The 17,633-nt window shown below is 38.8% G+C and overlaps 1 protein-coding gene and 1 pseudogene across 2 annotated transcripts in view; both read left to right on the top strand.

Annotated features, from left to right (window-relative positions):
- Positions 1-17,633, top strand: part of LOC144656692 (uncharacterized) — a 76,197-nt gene that overhangs the window by 42,142 nt on the left and 16,422 nt on the right. The gene's annotated exons all lie outside the window — the stretch shown is intronic.
- On the top strand, positions 6,939-13,133 carry LOC144658638 (cationic amino acid transporter 3-like; annotated as a pseudogene). The gene is made up of 5 exons (XR_013571753.1): positions 6,939-7,096; positions 7,834-7,894; positions 9,643-10,775; positions 11,334-11,900; positions 12,362-13,133. The product of XR_013571753.1 is annotated as a cationic amino acid transporter 3-like (transcript).

Genomic DNA, 17,633 nt, shown 5'->3' with positions numbered 1-17,633 from the left:
GTCCCTGTACTCTAATTAATGCCACCCTCTATTTGATTGGCATACCGACATATAGTCCCTTCTTGGGACTACATTTAAAGGTTCAGAAGCCACAGTACGCCACATCACTGTACACTGGAGACGCCTTAAAAGGTACGATTCCGTTCTTGCTGAATTCTTTGCTCTTATTTCAAGATGTTTTATGCTGATTCTTTATCCCCCTTGTTTATTAAATAACCAAAGAACAGTCTTGTAGCCTTTTGTCCAATTACACTTGCAGCCTGGCGTATTGGGTTTTGTGGGTGGTTTGCGGGGATGAAATAGCACCTATGAAACTATTACATCAAGAGGTTTTAGAGTGCTTGTTTCTGATTAAAGGACTTTACATCGAATAGTTAAGCGACTGTTTTTATTTCAAGTTTTAGGACCACGTTGACAAATTCTTTCCGTACACTTCTTGCCATATCTTTGTTTAACCACTATCCCCTGATACTTACTTTATCATATCTTACTGAATTGTATCTGTAGCTGAAGACCACGAACATGGGTGATTCTGAGAGTAAATTCACACCAGGTTTCGAGCCAGATCACAGCCTGAAGCCTCAAAGTGAAGAGAACTTCGAAAAGGAAGGAGTACTGGCCGCTTATCAGAAAGCTGTAGAGTTTATCAGAGAGAAGCCTAAACGTTCGTATTGCATTATTGGACCGGGCAACTGGCTGAAATGTTGGCGTACCGAGGAGAAAGCACACTTGAGGGTCAAACCAGTGATGAAAAACATAGTTCTTTGCTACCATGATGACCTTGATATAAAATTTCCTGAAGGAGTCGATCCCGACAAAATAACAGCTAAAAAATCGGATTAAGAGCCTTCCCCAGTTGTCATAAGAGTGTTTTTTTTTCATCCAAGCAAAGTCGCTAAAGTGGTAAAACGCGTTTTATTTTTCTTGAAGTGTTTTGAGGTAGATGAATTGTAGTCGCTATGAACTTGTAATGAACATATAGACACTGCGCAAAATAGTGTTAACCTAGTGCGTTGTAAATCAAAGTTTGATGATTTGTTAAGAAATATGAAGGCAGCATTTAATGATGATGATATCAAATAAAGATATCAAATAAATTAAAGAGTGAAATCGTTTCAGTTTACTTCAAGAACGACCACTGCAGGATCGTTACGCTATTTACAATGAAAGAGTATATGAATAGCGTGGAGTATTTAAGTTACTCCATGAACGATCCTCTGGACAGATATTAAATGCCCATATCGTTTCATGCGAACAATGCCGAAAGTTTATTACTATTAAGCGTAAATATATTTTGAAAACTAGTTATATATGCCCAAGCCAGCATTCTTCATTAAAGACACTGAATTACTGTCTTTTGTTCATGCTTGGCCAAATTTTGAGGTTCTTTCTCGGAAATACTAGAAACATTAAATAAAATCCTTTGGACGTTGGACTATAGTGCTGCCGTAATTTATCCCTACAACTTATTGAATTGGGCCCAAAGGCAAACCTTCGTCGCCCCTATGCATCTCTTGGTTGTTTGCATGTGATTTGTGGTTTTAATCAATTTGTCTAACCAATGATGTGATCTTCAACCACACGATCAAAGTCTAAAACTGCTCCTTGTGTTCTTGTCCCGCTCACCAAAGACAAACTTTTATTCCCTGCATACAGTTTTAAAGTTTATTAATTCATTTTTATCTCTTTCAGAACAATTTTTTGTCCTGTATCACTGTTCTTTTAAGCTCTTTATTTAGGCTTATCGAAGTCAATTTTTCGTAATCGATCGTGGAATTTGCCGTTTGCACTTACTGAGTAAAAGGCACTACGTTTTGTTACGCCTGCTGATCACCAATTGTTTTGCTATTGATGTTAGTAATTTGTTTGTGATTTGTGGTTATAACAATTTAAAGGTGACCAATGACTAAAGCGAACGAGTTAAACGATTTGATCTCTAACTACTCCAAACATTCTCAAACACCGTATATTATATTGGCCTTTTCGTTTTTTGACGTAAATGGAAAATTTATTGTGAAATTTTACATTCTCTGCCTTCAAGCCTGCATTTTATTTATCTTAGTGTGCAATTTGTAAAGCATCTCTTGGAACAACGTTTTGTCATTTTTGGTGTCTTCTTGGGCTCTCTTCGGATGAACGATCTTTTAGGGTGGAATTTGCATTCGCACTCAACGGACAAAAGTTTTGTTACACTTGTTGATTACCAATTATTCTGCTACTGGCTTTATTTTTATCATTTCACGACCTAAAAAGTAACATGAACGGTTAAGACTGGGTAAATTTATTGTTATTTAGTTACATTCAACGACGTCGGTTATTGTTTGATCAATTTGAAATTTTAGCCATTAGAAAGGACAAACTTCGGCTCGTAAAAGGCTCTGAAACATTGGTTCCGTCTTGCAGTTTCAAAGACTATTTATCACAGTATGCCAGCACTGACATAGCTCTTACGACAACTTTTTTCTTGAGTTCCCCCAAAACATAAGTTTTTCTTGAGTTGCGTGATCTCGTTGAAAATTGAGAAGTGGCTCATCTATCGTGGAATTTGCATCCACACGCAAGGAACAAAAGGTTTGTTACGCTGTTGATCAGACTAATGGTCTTGTTTTTATTCCGGTGTCTGTTTAAGCGTGGAGCATCCTGTGTATTCATGTTAGATGTTAAGAAAGGTAACTATTGACATCCGCTCGTGTCTTAAAAAACAAGAACATGCCTGTTGTGGAATCTCTATCCGCTCATCAGTGGCTTAAGTCCGTTACGCAGTTCTGTGGTTACTAATGGTCTTGTTTTAACTCCGGTAACTGTTTAAGCGTGGAGCATCCTGTGTATTCATCTTAGGTGCTACGAAAAGTAATTATGAACATGCATTCGTGCAGGAACATATTGAATCAGTCCACCTTCTGTGGAAGTTCCATCCGCTCAAAAGAGGCTCAAGTCCATGTTTGACACAAATTGTCTTGTTATTTGAACAGTACACATGCGTATTTAACTAATTATAACACGTTGCACATCGCCCTAAAAGACGGTTGCTTTTATCGGTAGACTACATCCCGTACGTAACACACCACAAATTACATCCGCTGGCAGAAAAAGAAAAGTTTTTGCACAGGTAAAGCTGTCCATTATTTCCTGTTTAACATTTGAGTTTGCTTGTCCCTCAGCTCAACACATCAGTTACGTTTGGATCTCAGAAAAGGTTTGCTTCCTTTTAGGACGTTTCTTAGTTGAATCGGAGCGCACATCACTTACACTAAGGTGAGTAGCGTTCTTGATATAATTACTGTTTAGATTCTGTATAGTTTCATCGAACGAAAATAAGGCAGAGTTTTACATGTCGACAAATGAAATTATATTTCTGAGCATCATTACAAAAAAAAACTTCGATGATATGTGTCCCATCTAGGTGCTGTCAGTTTTACTGTGCCGAAAGTAGTTTGGCTCTACCAGTTAAATTGAAAACGTTATTAAAGTGACTGACTGTGGTATTTCTTAATTTTTCAGAAGCAGTTTTGAAGCTAACAGTAATGGGTGGCGAGAGCAGTTGCGTATGGGTGCCAGGCTTCGTCCCCGACCACGATGGTGCGCCAGAGTCTGAAGATTACAGCGACCGTGGTATTTTGGCTGCCTACCAAGAAGCCGACCGTTATGTTTATGAAAAACCTAAAATGAGATTCTGTACTATCGGACCAGGATTATGGCTTAGAAAGTGGGAAGTTCCCGAGTCAAAGAAAGTAAAATTTAAGCCGGCACCATCAAAGGAGAACGTCGTCCTGCGTTTTGAATGGAGGAAGGGGCTCGATTTTGAAGTGGATGACGAATTGAAGTTTCTTAAGAGTGACAACAACTACGACTGGGGATATATATATTTTAAAAAACGAAAATAATGAGTGACAGATATCACATTTTTACTGACCGTATTAAAACCCACATAATTGATAAATAAATCTAATTTGTAATTAGTGTTCAACATGAATTTCTCAGAAGTAGCAGGAAACATTTATTTAGATTGAGGTTTTTTTCAAAAGCTCTGCTGCAGACTGAGGCTAGTTACGATTCTTCCGGGTTTTGTTTTTAATAGTTTGCGACCTAAAAAGCAACATGAACAGAAGAGCCTGGGTAAATTAATTGTTATTTAGTTTAAAGACGTGGCAGCCTCTACCAAAAAAGTGGTTATTTTTTAATAATTTTAAAAATCATAAATCTCAGAAAGGACAAAGTCTTGTAATTTTTTTGTATTTCCGGTTAATAAAAAAATTGCCTTTTATATTGGCTTTTTGCTTATGCGTTATTCTTGCCCTGTGCAATGTTTTAGCTTACTGAGTGAATTAAGGAGTATACATATATTTGCTATTAATAATTGTTCAGAATAAGAGTTTGTTTTTATCTGTTTAAGTTTTGACAGTAAATGAGGTTTGCTTTTTTTCTACTCGAAAATAAATCTTTTTGTATTCTTCAGCATTACGGTTCTGATTGCTTTGTGTACAGAATTGTTGACAAATGTTACACGAAACATGAAGGATTGTACAATGATAGTAGAAAGTTAACTTACCCAATTAAAACCCGCATAAATGCAAAGTGAAAGCGCGCGCTAAAAGCCTTACTTCTATTTATATAATTATCGATCGTTAAACACTTCGAAGAGACAAAAGCACCAGGAATCGTGTGTATCTAAGCTACACGTCTTTCTTGCTTTTATATAATACACCTTGCCTGCTTTATGACAGGACAAAGCAGAATCTTTTACTGGTGATAATTAAATCAAAAGTTCAGTGAAGTGATGATGTGCAACGAATTAAACAATTAGTCTGCTCCGCGCGTGCCACTTTTAAAATTGTTCATCGTGATATTAGACCGTCAGTTTAATGAACAAGGTACGCGCCACTATAAACAACTGACGCTGTCGATGGACGGACGGACGGCCGGACAGACAGATGGAGAAGAGAAGATAAGATAAGAGAGAAGGCATATAATAATATAAATTGAATAATTTTGAGCAATAAAGTCGAGATAGTCAACACACATGTAACATTTATTGTGTTCTTCAGCCAATTAAAACTTGCAAACAAACTGCTTAAAATCAAAATGAACTTATGGAAATGGCGCTATATAAATGATTATTATTTATTTATTTTCTTTATTTATATTTTGGCGTTGTTTTGCAGTTCATCATGGCTGTGAAAGTCGATGGAAGTGAACTTTTAATTGGAAAGACTACTTAATAACATCTTACCTTAATGACATCCTTTATTGTTCCAGGTTAAATTTGACGATTATGTCCGTCATTGTTCATCCTGTTTAGATCGACTTCTGACGATTTCTCAGAAACGAAGCTGCGAGTGAAGCAGACGGAAACTAGGTTGTGATTGTAGTGCAGCCGCGGTTTTTGGCGCGAAACACTGAGCGATATATATTTTTTATTTTTACAGCTGGTGATACAATTTGGGATATTCTTTTCTGTTGTCAGCCAGTCAGCTGCTAGAATTTAAAGGCCCATGTTCACCCGTTTGGCTTCATGGCCGTTTTTTATTGTTTTCAAACAAGATCGACACTTCAAAACAATACCACAAAAAACCATGCTTTGCTCAAACACTTCGAAGTGAAAAAGCACAAGAACTCATGTATGTCTCTAACTACATGTAGACGTCTTCTTGGTTAAACACATCTTTGAATGCTTTAAAAAGCAGGAATTTAGGTTTTTCCTGTTTTCTACTTGATAATTGAATCAAACGTTCAGTGAAGCGATGATGTGCAACAAATCAAACAATAAGTCTGCTCCGCGCGTGCCACTTAATTGTTCATCGTGATATTAGACCGTCAGTTTAATGAACAAGGCACGCGCCACCATAATTTAAACTATCGACGCGCGGAAAATAAGATCTTTCAACCGAAACGAGAATCAAGGTTTTCACGTTGTTTGAGGCCCATGAAGAAGCTGTGCCAAAATCCCGGCGTAATGTAAATGTGCATTTACTGACAAAAAATTCTGGTACAAATCAAATAAAAATGGTACGCGCAAACTTGGTACGCTTGGTTAAACTTTACAAAGTAAAACAAACTTTGCAAAACAAATTTTCCAACGGCATCGTCACGTTCTTTGTGATCGTTTTGCCAATATACACCAACCAAGTGATTCAATATTTAGTCATTTACCAGCTACGTCAACAATAAGCTTAGAGTATTTTGATTAACACGATAAAATAAATTAAAATGCCAAAAATTAAATAACTGAAGTAAAAATAATAACAGACATAAAATTTCTTAGTCGGTAAGTCGGTTAAACAAAACAAGTTATCAAGAATGTGGACAGTCCGCTTTTTTATTTTAAAACATATAGCGAGGCAGATATAAATAGATTAATTAACTTAAAGTAGAAAACAAAACCTTCGAAATGCTGGACGCTAACAAGTGTGTGTTCCCCTTTGCTCTTTCCATTTTTTTTTTCAACAATTTCAGATTTACATGGCTATCAGTTTTCTTTATTTGTCTTGAGGAAAAATTGTTATAACGGTTTGACATGTTTCCCTTATATTTACCAAAATGTCTTGTTATGCTCATATAGGGCCTGCTGATAGCCAATCAGATTCTAGAACTTTGTTATAGTTTTTTGCAAACTGGTTAACCGCCTAATAAGACGTGTTTTTTTGTTTGACTGTTCTATAACGTCTATAACGTGTCGTTTGCGACTTAAGAATTGCTTTTCTTAGTATGCAAGCAGTTTTTTTTTTGCATTTTAATAGAAGGAATATTATGACTGATTTTAAAACATATGGCAGCCATAAATAATATAGAAGCTACAATAAAATATTTGTCAATCCAGCTCAGTTTGATTGGTTAGTTCTAGTTTCATTCAATACGAAAGTTAAAAATAAATGCTAATTTGTACAAAGTTCCTTGAACATTACAACGTTACCCCGGAGCTAGCACCGAATGAAAGGCTCGCTAACATATTAGGTTTGTAATCACTTTATGCTTTGCAATCCTTCGTTTCGCGTATAAGCCAGATAACTTCACGCATATCATAGCTGTCTCTAGAAATCAACAGAGTCCCCATTTACTACAAAGAATCATAAAAGGAACAGTATAGTCAGTTATCAGGGTGAGTCAAATAACAAAGTACTTATTGCCCTCGACTACTAATTGTGCGGACTGATATCGCCGGAGAACAATGATTAATAAGCCCGTTAAAAATTTCCCATGAAGATTATCCTTGTAATATCAAAAGGTTTTAAACAGACAGAACCAGAGAACACAAGAATAAATGCAGTGCTAACCAGGGTATATGGTCTAATATTAATATTAATTCTTGATGTTTATACGTATACCGAGCTAATATCAAAATATATATATGATAATCACCATGTAAAACTGTAAAATATTTTCATTTTGGTGGCGTTGGTGCTGTCGAGTAAGTTAAATACTAAGAAATTGTTTGTCCCTCCGTAAAGTACGTTTTTCAGTCCGTAAGCAGATCAGGAACCCAAGAGAAAAAGCTGAAATTATAACCAATACATTGAAATAAATAAGTTAAAAAATAAATGAGTGGGCCGCATAGCAAAAAAGGTCGTTATTAAATTTGACATTGAAAATTCCTTTTTAAAACCTTTGTAGGAACTTGCCATCTTAAGGAGTTTGAATCGTGGAATGGTTTAGTGTGTAAGTCCATGTGCTTCTTAAAAAAATAAAATCCTCTCTTTTGTAGTTTCAGAAATATATCGTTTGCAAACATTCCAAATTTACAAAATTCAAACAGACTGAGGCTTTTAGAACAGAAATAAATCATTGATCTGCAAACAAGGATAATTTCGCTGACAATATGTCCACTTAACACTACAGGACACAATGTATCCGCAGCGAATAACAGAGAACCACGAGCACAGCAATGAAGAGTACAACGGTAAGTGAAATGCACTTCAAATTCACAGTACAGCTGCATATTGCAAATTAGCATAACCACACTGACCTACTATTGGTAATCGCGCAATCTGATTGGCTACACAGGTGCCTACTATTGATCCGTAGAAGGCTCTCGGAGCGCGCGCTTAATCTTCGCTGCATTTTATCAATCAAAACATTCATAAATCAACTCTAGCTATATTATGTGTTTAATAGATCGGTCAGTGGGTTATGCTAACACAATTAGACGGCTCGCTCTTGGTTTCTACCGGCTTTTGATAGTTGGCTCGGGGCTTCGCCCCTCGCCAACTATCAGCCGGTAGAAACCTCGAGCTTGCCGTCTAATTGTTAAATAGGAGGCAGTTATAAAGCGTTAGTCTAGAAAATGTCTAGTACTCCAGGGATCAAGCCCTCTGTTGCTGCTACTACCTGGAATGTAAATTGTTCGCGCGGCCCTTGAAAAAAGGATTTACTCTACAATGCTGAAACTTCCAGTAGCTGTTTATTTATCCTTTGCAGAAATTTTGATATGTCAAGCATGTGTCCATGATATTTGACGTTGCCATGGCAACGTCACAAATACAAGCAGGTCTAGCCAAAAAGTGTCATTTTTAACATTTTTCTTTATCTTTTCCAGTTTTTTGGGACAGAAGTGCAAAATTAGTTCAATTTTACATTTCATAAGCATTCTGGTTTGATTTTGCATCAATTTCCGTTATTTTGTGACTTTCTAAGAAAATGTTGAAATCCAAGATGGCGGATCCTAGATGCCGGCTCTAATGACGTGACGTGACGTCCTATGACGTCGTAGCCAATTAAAATTATATCACCTTGTAGAGGTAGCTAAGGGCTTTCTTCCAGTGCAAAATTATTTCGCTACACCTTAATATAACGAAAATTCTGGGGAGGGGTTCCATCCAACCCTCCCCCCCCCCCCCCTTTGTACGATGGTGGGGGTATGAGTTTGCTTGTTCGTCCGTGGGTTAAAAATATCATGGATTAAGGTTTGAGATTTTGCTGTGGCTTTCCGGGTGCGAAAACTTACCTTTCGGGCTCGGGGTTTTACGGTCGGTTCCAGAAATTGCGATTACAGAATTAAATGCAGGACTTTAACACGAGTGGTACTATCTTAGAGAGACAAGTATTCAAAGTACCAGCTTAAGGGTGGACGGAACTTTACATTAATCAAACGTATGCAAATATGCAGAGAAATTTCATGTTAAGAAGTATAGTGTCCTCCGTCATAAGTCTTGGGTATTTTTTGGTCGACAAATGGTCTCTGTCTTTTCCACACCCTCGCTACACACGATACTTCACACTTCAAAAAAATCGGTAGAGAATCCATGATACGGGCACCTCAATGTTACGGACACCTTTATAATCCCAGCATCTCCATACCCTCATAATACGGACGCATTCATAATACGAACAGCTTACCTTGACCGAGGGAAACGAAAATTCATAATGTTTGCCGCTATAATGCGGACACCTCCGTCAACAAACAGTCACCTCTGTCCCTTTAGTTTCCACATTTTAAAAAAGGTAGGCGACTGTACATGAATGTAGTGTCCTATAGACATTTAAGAGCACTGTAGCTCCCAAAACAACTGTCTCGCGATATCAGTTATCGCCTGTTGACAGAAGAGACACCTCGCGTTTTATTTCAGGGATGAGTGGCGACTGTATGCTCTTTGTAAGATCTAACCAGGACAAGGCACTTATTTGAATGTTTGTTGTTTTTTCATTCAGATCCAAACTGCCCGACTTGGTTGAAGAAAATAACTCGAACCAAGCCTTACCTCACACTACTATCAGAGAGTACCCTAAGAAGGACTTTATCCACTATGGATCTGACACTATTGGGGGTGGGCACAGCAATTGGCATTGGTATATACGTCATGACTGCTAAGCTGTCACATGACACTGCGGGACTAGCTGTCATTCTTTCCATAGTGTTGGCTTCATTGTCTGTTTTACTGTCCGGGATTTGTTACGCAGAGTTCAGTTCACGAGTTCCAAAGTGTGGTTCAGCGTACGTCTACTGTTATACAGCTGTTGGTGAGATATGGGCCTTCATCGTGGGCTGGACAATGATTGCCGAATACCTTATCGCCATGGCCGTCTTGGCACAAACTTGCAGTGAGTACATTGATTTTATATCTGGAGGATAGATTTACAACTTATTCAAAGAGAAAGTCATAACTTTGAACAATCCTTTCCTTGCACCATTTCCAGATATCCTGGCCTTGCTTTTAGCAATAACAGTGGTTGTTATTGTTGCTGTGGGGATGCGGTGGGCCATGATCTTTAACCGAGCTATGTTTGTGTTCAGTATCATCTCTCTAATCCTGCTTTTCGTGATAGTCTTGTTTCTCGTCAGACCAGAAAACTGGGCGCGTAATTTTGCGCCGTACGGCGTCCAAGGCGTTTTAAGAGCAGCTGCTGGCGTTTACTACGCTTTCATTGGCCTAGACGCCATCACTGCTGTAAGCGGAGAGGCTATACGCCCGCAGTCCTCTGTTCCATTGTCAATTATCATGACTGTTACTATGGTAGCAGTAACATATTGTGGACTTGCAACTGTCTTTACCCTGATAGCACCATATGATCAACTGAGTGACCTGGCACCTCTGGCCAAGATGTTCCAAGCCATTCCTGGAGCCCAGTATGTTGCTGCCATTGGAGCTATCTCGGCTACTCTAAGTGCCTTGCTTTCTTGTTCGATTGCTGGACCCCGAGTTTTGTTTAACATGGCTAATGATGGCCTTCTGTTCACGTGTTTTGGTTGTGTCAGTGAATCTTCCCGTGCTATCGAAATCATAACTGTAGTCGGTGGTTTCCTAAGTGGATGCTTGGCGGCTTTATTTGCCACAGAACATTTGGTTTGTAGTTGTTATTACTGCAGTTTTTTATTTGCCATTCTTTGCGTTTGAAAATCTACATTTTAAATGAAAATTTTTAAATACTTAAATTTAAAATTCATGATGACATAAGTTTTGAAAAACTGCTGTTACACCTGTAGTTCGGTTTTTCACTGGGTATTAAGTACTTTTCCTCTTTTTTATTGTTTCGTTGACTAACTGACTGACTGACTGACTGACTGACTGACTGCTTGCTCGCTTGTTTAATTGGTTGGTTGGTTGGTTGAAATAAAGTGAACGCTGAAGAAGGGCTAAGCCTCAAAACCTTTGTACATTTTAAAAAAGTTTTTTATGAAACAAAAAGGAGTTTTATTGACCTTTTCGTTGGTTGGATTGGTAGGCTGGTTTGTTGGTTGGTTGGTTGATTGACTGATTGACTGGTTGATTGATTGATTGATCGATCGATCGATCGATTGACTGATTGATTGATTGATTGATTGATTGATTGATTGATTGATTGATTGATTGATTGATTGATTGATTGATTGATTGATTTTATTTTGTATTCGATCTCTTCAGATTGAGCTCCTCTCTATCGGCCCACTATTCGCCTACACCATGGTCGCCGTGTCGGTTCTGTTAACACGCTATCAGCCAGGCGTAGAAGGTGTGGTGTACGGAAAAGCAGCTAAACTTGAACGAACAAATCAATGGCTAAAGTCCATCACCACAGAACCAGAAATGTACCCATATACCTTCGGAGATATTCCATACCTACAGAAACGTGAACTTAACGGAAAGAAAACAAGCATACAGAAAGAACCCAGCAAAATAACTGGCTATAACGCCAGCTTTGCTGTGTTTTTATTGGTTATTAGCCTTTCATGCCTCGCCATTATTCTCACCACCGTACTAAATGATATCCTGACGGATGACGGGTGGGCATTCCTGTCCGGTGGTGTAAGTTGCCTTTTTGCATTTGCTGCTGTCGTGTTTCTAACAAGACAACCTAGAAACTACCCTAAGTTTTCAATCACGGTTCCATGTTTTCCCTGGCTTCCAATTGTGACCATTTTGGTAATATTCTGTTGATTACCGAGTTGAATTACTGGACATTTGTACGATTTGGTGTGTGGCTTGTTCCAGGTAAGGAATTGTAGAAAACATTTCTGTATTTCATAATTTGTGCTATCCATCTTTTTTGCAGTCCTTTTAGTATATATAACATTGGCCAAAGTCTCAGGGGAAAGTAGTACTCTACAGATTCTTGGGTGGGGAGGGTGCCGCTTGGTCGCTGGTCCCGCTGGTCTCTATTTAAGACGAAAATCTGGCATTTTTCTACATTATTTAGAAGAGTCTCTCGCAGTGTTTCTTGTTTTTTTTGGCTCTGTTTAAAAAGGTTGCACTTTATCCCACTGGCATTGTTGCAGCATATATTTGCTCCACGCTAATAACCTAGTCAATGGAAATAAACAATGTTGCCTTCAATATGCCCTAACTAGCGGCGCATCCTCGTTTAGGCCAAACGAGGAAGTGCCTCCTTTGGGACCAAAGTGCTCTGTGTTTCGTTTACACGACAGCAAAATAGATTCTTTTTTGTGTTGCAGGATTGTTGATCTACGGATTCTATGGATACAGGCGAAGCAACGAAGCACTTAAACCAAAACAGTCATCAGAAGATGATTTCATAATGTGCTAGAATCTTGACGTGGATGCGCGCATTCAACACATACAACCCAAACCAAAGCATTACCAGGATATTCTTGACGAAAAATGAACTCTGAAGTCCTTTATCACGCTGTGTTTGTAACCATTATCCCAGTGTTTTAAGTGACTGATGCCCATCTAGGGAACAACTCATTGCAGAAAATCGGGCATTGTAACAGACAAGGGAAACAATTTACTAGGAAATTTAGCGCCGGGGCGGTTTACTGCTCAAAAATAAAAGACCTTTTAACTCAGCGAGGATACAACAGACCCAATGGAATGCTACTACTCAACTAATTACTAATATTGAGCGGAAAAGAATACTATAAGTAATAAGACGATGCAACGAGGCCGAGTTGGTTGGGCACTGTTTTTATTTATTGGTCGCATCGTTTAACTGGGAACAAATTGGATGACGATGTAATATTTAAAAATAGTTTGGTAAAGCACAATTCCAGGCTTTTAAATGGTTTAAAGCAGCATCATCGGCCTGGTTTACCATGAATTCCTATTTGTTGCATGTTGTGTTTAAAAGTGACTAAGAAGAAGGATAATGAACGCGATTTTCCCTACAAGGATCAAGTTACAACTCAAAAAACACCGCAGACGTATTTTTCCCACTCCATCACTTTATTAAAACCAAGTTTCACTAGAGATTTATTGGTTATAGTTTTCCGCATAAGCTTCGCCCTGAAAAAGTCATTCAAAACTGACCCAGTGTGAAAACAGTGATGTTAGGAGCTTTATTCTTCCTTGTTATAAATAATTAATCGACGAAAAGGCCTCTAAAGCTACTTGTGGCAAACTGACGGAAAATCAAATGGTTGTAGTTGAAGTCTGACCAGCTCAAAATGTATACGATTCTCTTAATTCGAATCAACAAGTTTTTTGAAGTTGACTGTATAATAAAATTGAACGCTAAGAAATTTGAACGACGTTTCGACCGTTCGACGGTCGTTTTCAAGTTAGGTGTTTGAATAAAATTACATGTGTAAATATAGTAAAAGCGCTAAAATATGTACATACAAACAATAGACAATAAGAATAAAAAGGCTAAAAATGGCTAAAAAATAACTTTGTGCGAATGACATGCATAGTTGTACAAGATATAATTAAAAAACGTAAAGCAAGCGAATAAGACGACGAGAATAAGAACATTAAAATACCTAAAAATATCTAAACAAATAATTTCGCGCGGATCGAGTCACTCTGTTTGTTAAGTTTTGGTTTCAGAAGTCTAATAAAAAGCATTTCAAAAATCAAACAGTCAAGCTTGCTTTGGCACTTCCTTAAAATCCTAAAGTTCTTCTCGATGTTGTGTGGCTCCTTTCCATGTTGTTCTTTCACGTGATGTCCGATAGACGATCCTTTGTGTTCTTCGATGCGCTGGTGCAAGTGTCGACAAGAATAGCCGACGTAATCTGCATCACACAGATCACACTTATAATAATAAACCAGACGACGTTCGAATAGTATCCCATGGTGCAATTCTCCGCGCACTTCACGCAATATCGAAGTTATGGCGGATTCCACCGTAAAATAACGCCGCTTTCTCTACGGCACATTTCGTATTTTTTTCCAGTCAAAAGCATGAAAATTGTATTATTTTGTTGTTTGACATACTTTCATTGATTTGCAATTGTCCTATGTCCGTGGTTTGTTAAAAAACGTCCTTTATTTTGATTATTTTGATTAGCTCTCCTTCACAAAGTGTTCACTGACCCGCGACGAGGTCATAAATATTCACGATTCTTCGGAATATAAGCAGGTTTCTACTAAATATGGATCTCACGCTAGCATAATGAAGGCCGTATTATTCTACTTGCAAAGAAGTACCCAGAAGTACCCGCATCTTAATGACTTTTTCAGCGATCAAAGATGACTGAAATTTCGATCGAAAACCAGCGCCGCGTGCTGCGAAGCGTGTGTGATGTCTTTTTCAGGCAACAATCGCAGGGCTCTATCGTGTGCTTTGTCATCATTGCCATTTATATTTACATTCAAAATGACTAATTTCGAAAGTAATTTTATAACTGTACTCTTCAAATAAGTGAAATGCTTACAACTGGTGAAAAATAACCGTAATAATAAGCTCAAATATGTATTCACAGATTATGTAGACAACGCCGAACGAGCCCGCCAATTGCGAAGCGGACAGACTAGAGATCGATAGAGATGTAAGAAGAAATGTAAGAAAACCGATTCGGATCAGCACAGGACTTCTTTATTAACACTCCAGCAACAAATAGCTCATCTATAGCCGAATTTTTGACTGTCACAGGAACGAGAGCTCTTCGACGTTCGTCCAATTGTTCGATAACACTAACATGTATTTCTCTGTATACTAGCGAAACACAGGTAAATCCCTTCAATGTGACACTGAAATTGTCCTTTGAAACGCAGTGAACGTGGAATAAGTCGTTTTCCTCGAAAGCAGCAGCTTTTGAATCCAAACTAGTCCGGAAACACGCCATGGCGCAGACGACGTTCGAATTGTATCCCATGATGCATTTCGTTTCATCTTATATTATCACTGCGTACGTGACCTAATCAGTATTGTTCAGCTCTCGCGAAGCGAGAAGAAGCGTTCGCCATGGCGTGTTTCCGGACTAGTTTGGATTCAAAAGCTGCTGCTTTCGAGGAAAACGACTTATTCCACGTTCACTGCGTTTCAAAGGACAATTTCAGTGTCACATTGAAGGGATTTACCTGTGTTTCGCTAGTATACAGAGAAATACATGTTAGTGTTATCGAACAATTGGACGAACGTCGAAGAGCTCTCGTTCCTGTGACAGTCAAAAATTCGGCTATAGATGAGCTATTTGTTGCTGGAGTGTTAATAAAGAAGTCCTGTGCTGATCCGAATCGGTTTTCTTACATTTCTTCTTACATCTCTATCGATCTCTAGTCTGTCCGCTTCGCAATTGGCGGGCTCGTTCGGCGTTGTCTACATAATCTGTGAATACATATTTGAGCTTATTATTACGGTTATTTTTCACCAGTTGTAAGCATTTCACTTATTTGAAGAGTACAGTTATAAAATTACTTTCGAAATTAGTCATTTTGAATGTAAATATAAATGGCAATGATGACAAAGCACACGATAGAGCCCTGCGATTGTTGCCTGAAAAAGACATCACACACGCTTCGCAGCACGCGGCGCTGGTTTTCGATCGAAATTTCAGTCATCTTTGATCGCTGAAAAAGTCATTAAGATGCGGGTACTTCTGGGTACTTCTTTGCAAGTAGAATAATACGGCCTTCATTATGCTAGCGTGAGATCCATATTTAGTAGAAACCTGCTTATATTCCGAAGAATCGTGAATATTTATGACCTCGTCGCGGGTCAGTGAACACTTTGTGAAGGAGAGCTAATCAAAATAATCAAAATAAAGGACGTTTTTTAACAAACCACGGACATAGGACAATTGCAAATCAATGAAAGTATGTCAAACAACAAAATAATACAATTTTCATGCTTTTGACTGGAAAAAAATACGAAATGTGCCGTAGAGAAAGCGGCGTTATTTTACGGTGGAATCCGCCATAACTTCGATATTGCGTGAAGTGCGCGGAGAATTGCACCATGGGATACTATTCGAACGTCGTCTGCCATGGCGAACGCTTCTTCTCGCTTCGCGAGAGCTGAACAATACTGATTAGGTCACGTACGCAGTGATAATATAAGATGAAACGAAATGCATCATGGGATACAATTCGAACGTCGTCTGATAATAAACAGCGCTTTGTTGGTTTACGATGGGCGTTTACTTTGGCTTTCAGCAAAATGCCTGATGCTACAGCTGCCTCTGAATTCTTATCAACACTAAACGAAATCCATCCCTCTGTCAGTTTCACAATGGAACTGGAAGACAACAACAAACTACCGTTTCTAGGAATGGAGATTATCAAAAATGGATCCCAGCTGGACACGAAGGTCTACAAGAAACCGACAGATACCGGGCTTTTATTACACTACCAAAGCCATGTTGATGTAAAGTACAAGCACTCACTACTTAAAACAATGCTGAATCGCGCATTCAAGCTTTCCTCGAACTGGCAACTTTTCCATCAAGAATGCGAACGTCTAAAGGAGACCTTTGCCCGTTTACAATATCCAGAATCCCTCGTAGAAACCACCATCCGACAATTCGTCGAGGCGAAAGTTGTAACGGGAAATGCGTGTCCCAACAACAGCAGGTCCCTTGTCAGCGAGAAGTTCCTATTAGAGTCGTTTTGCCGTACAAGGATCAAAAAGCAGCAAACTTAGTACGCAGGCAACTGAGCGATCTCAGCCGAAAGATAAACACCGAGATCCGTCCAGTTTACACCAGCCGTAAGATCAAAGACACAATTAAAGTGAAGGAACAGAAACCGCCCATCGTAAACCAACAAAGCGCTGTTTATTATTATAAGTGTGATCTGTGTGATGCAGATTACGTCGGCTATTCTTGTCGACACTTGCACCAGCGCATCGAAGAACACAAAGGATCGTCTATCGGACATCACGTGAAAGAACAACATGGAAAGGAGCCACACAACATCGAGAAGAAAGAAGGCGCGGTAGCACAGGTAGAAGACAGACGTGTATTTGATCTCTCCTGAAGAAATCTTTAAAAAAGTATGTGAATCTCAATTTAATCAGCGCTCTGTCTGCAAAAAATGGAAAAACTTGAAACGGAAGAGGTCCCAACCGATTCGAAGACTACCTCACGCAAGCGACTGCGACAAACTACCGGTTCTCAAACGGATGAAGAGTGTGATGGCGACCATTGGTGCGAAGCTTCTGGAAGGCTGGCTAATTTGGAGGCCAAGATGGATAAACTGCTGGACTTGTTTTCCGAAATTGCTACTCTGAAGGATCGTCTAAAAACCATTGAAGATGAAAACAAAGAATTAAAGAAGGCGGCAGATAACACGAAGAAAGAACTACAAGAACTAAAACCCAGCGTGGCGAGTTTATGCACGCAACAAGCACAAGACAGCGAAGAGGTGCGAAAACTTAGAAAGGAGATGGAGCAGATAAAGTGCCGAAACATCAAACTAGAGGCCTATACGAGAAGGGAAAGCGTAAAGATATTTAATCTCGACGAAACAGAAGGTGAGACACCGCGAGAAACTGAAGATTTAGTGAGAAATATGATGGAAGAGAAACTGGGAATAATAAGAGAA

Source organism: Oculina patagonica, chromosome 6, assembly GCF_052425735.1.
Source record: "Oculina patagonica isolate OP01 chromosome 6, crgOcupat, whole genome shotgun sequence".
Taxonomy (NCBI): domain Eukaryota; kingdom Metazoa; phylum Cnidaria; class Anthozoa; order Scleractinia; family Oculinidae; genus Oculina; species Oculina patagonica.
The sequence above is the reverse complement of the archived record's forward strand: the minus strand, read 5'-3'. Positions and strand labels throughout refer to the sequence as shown.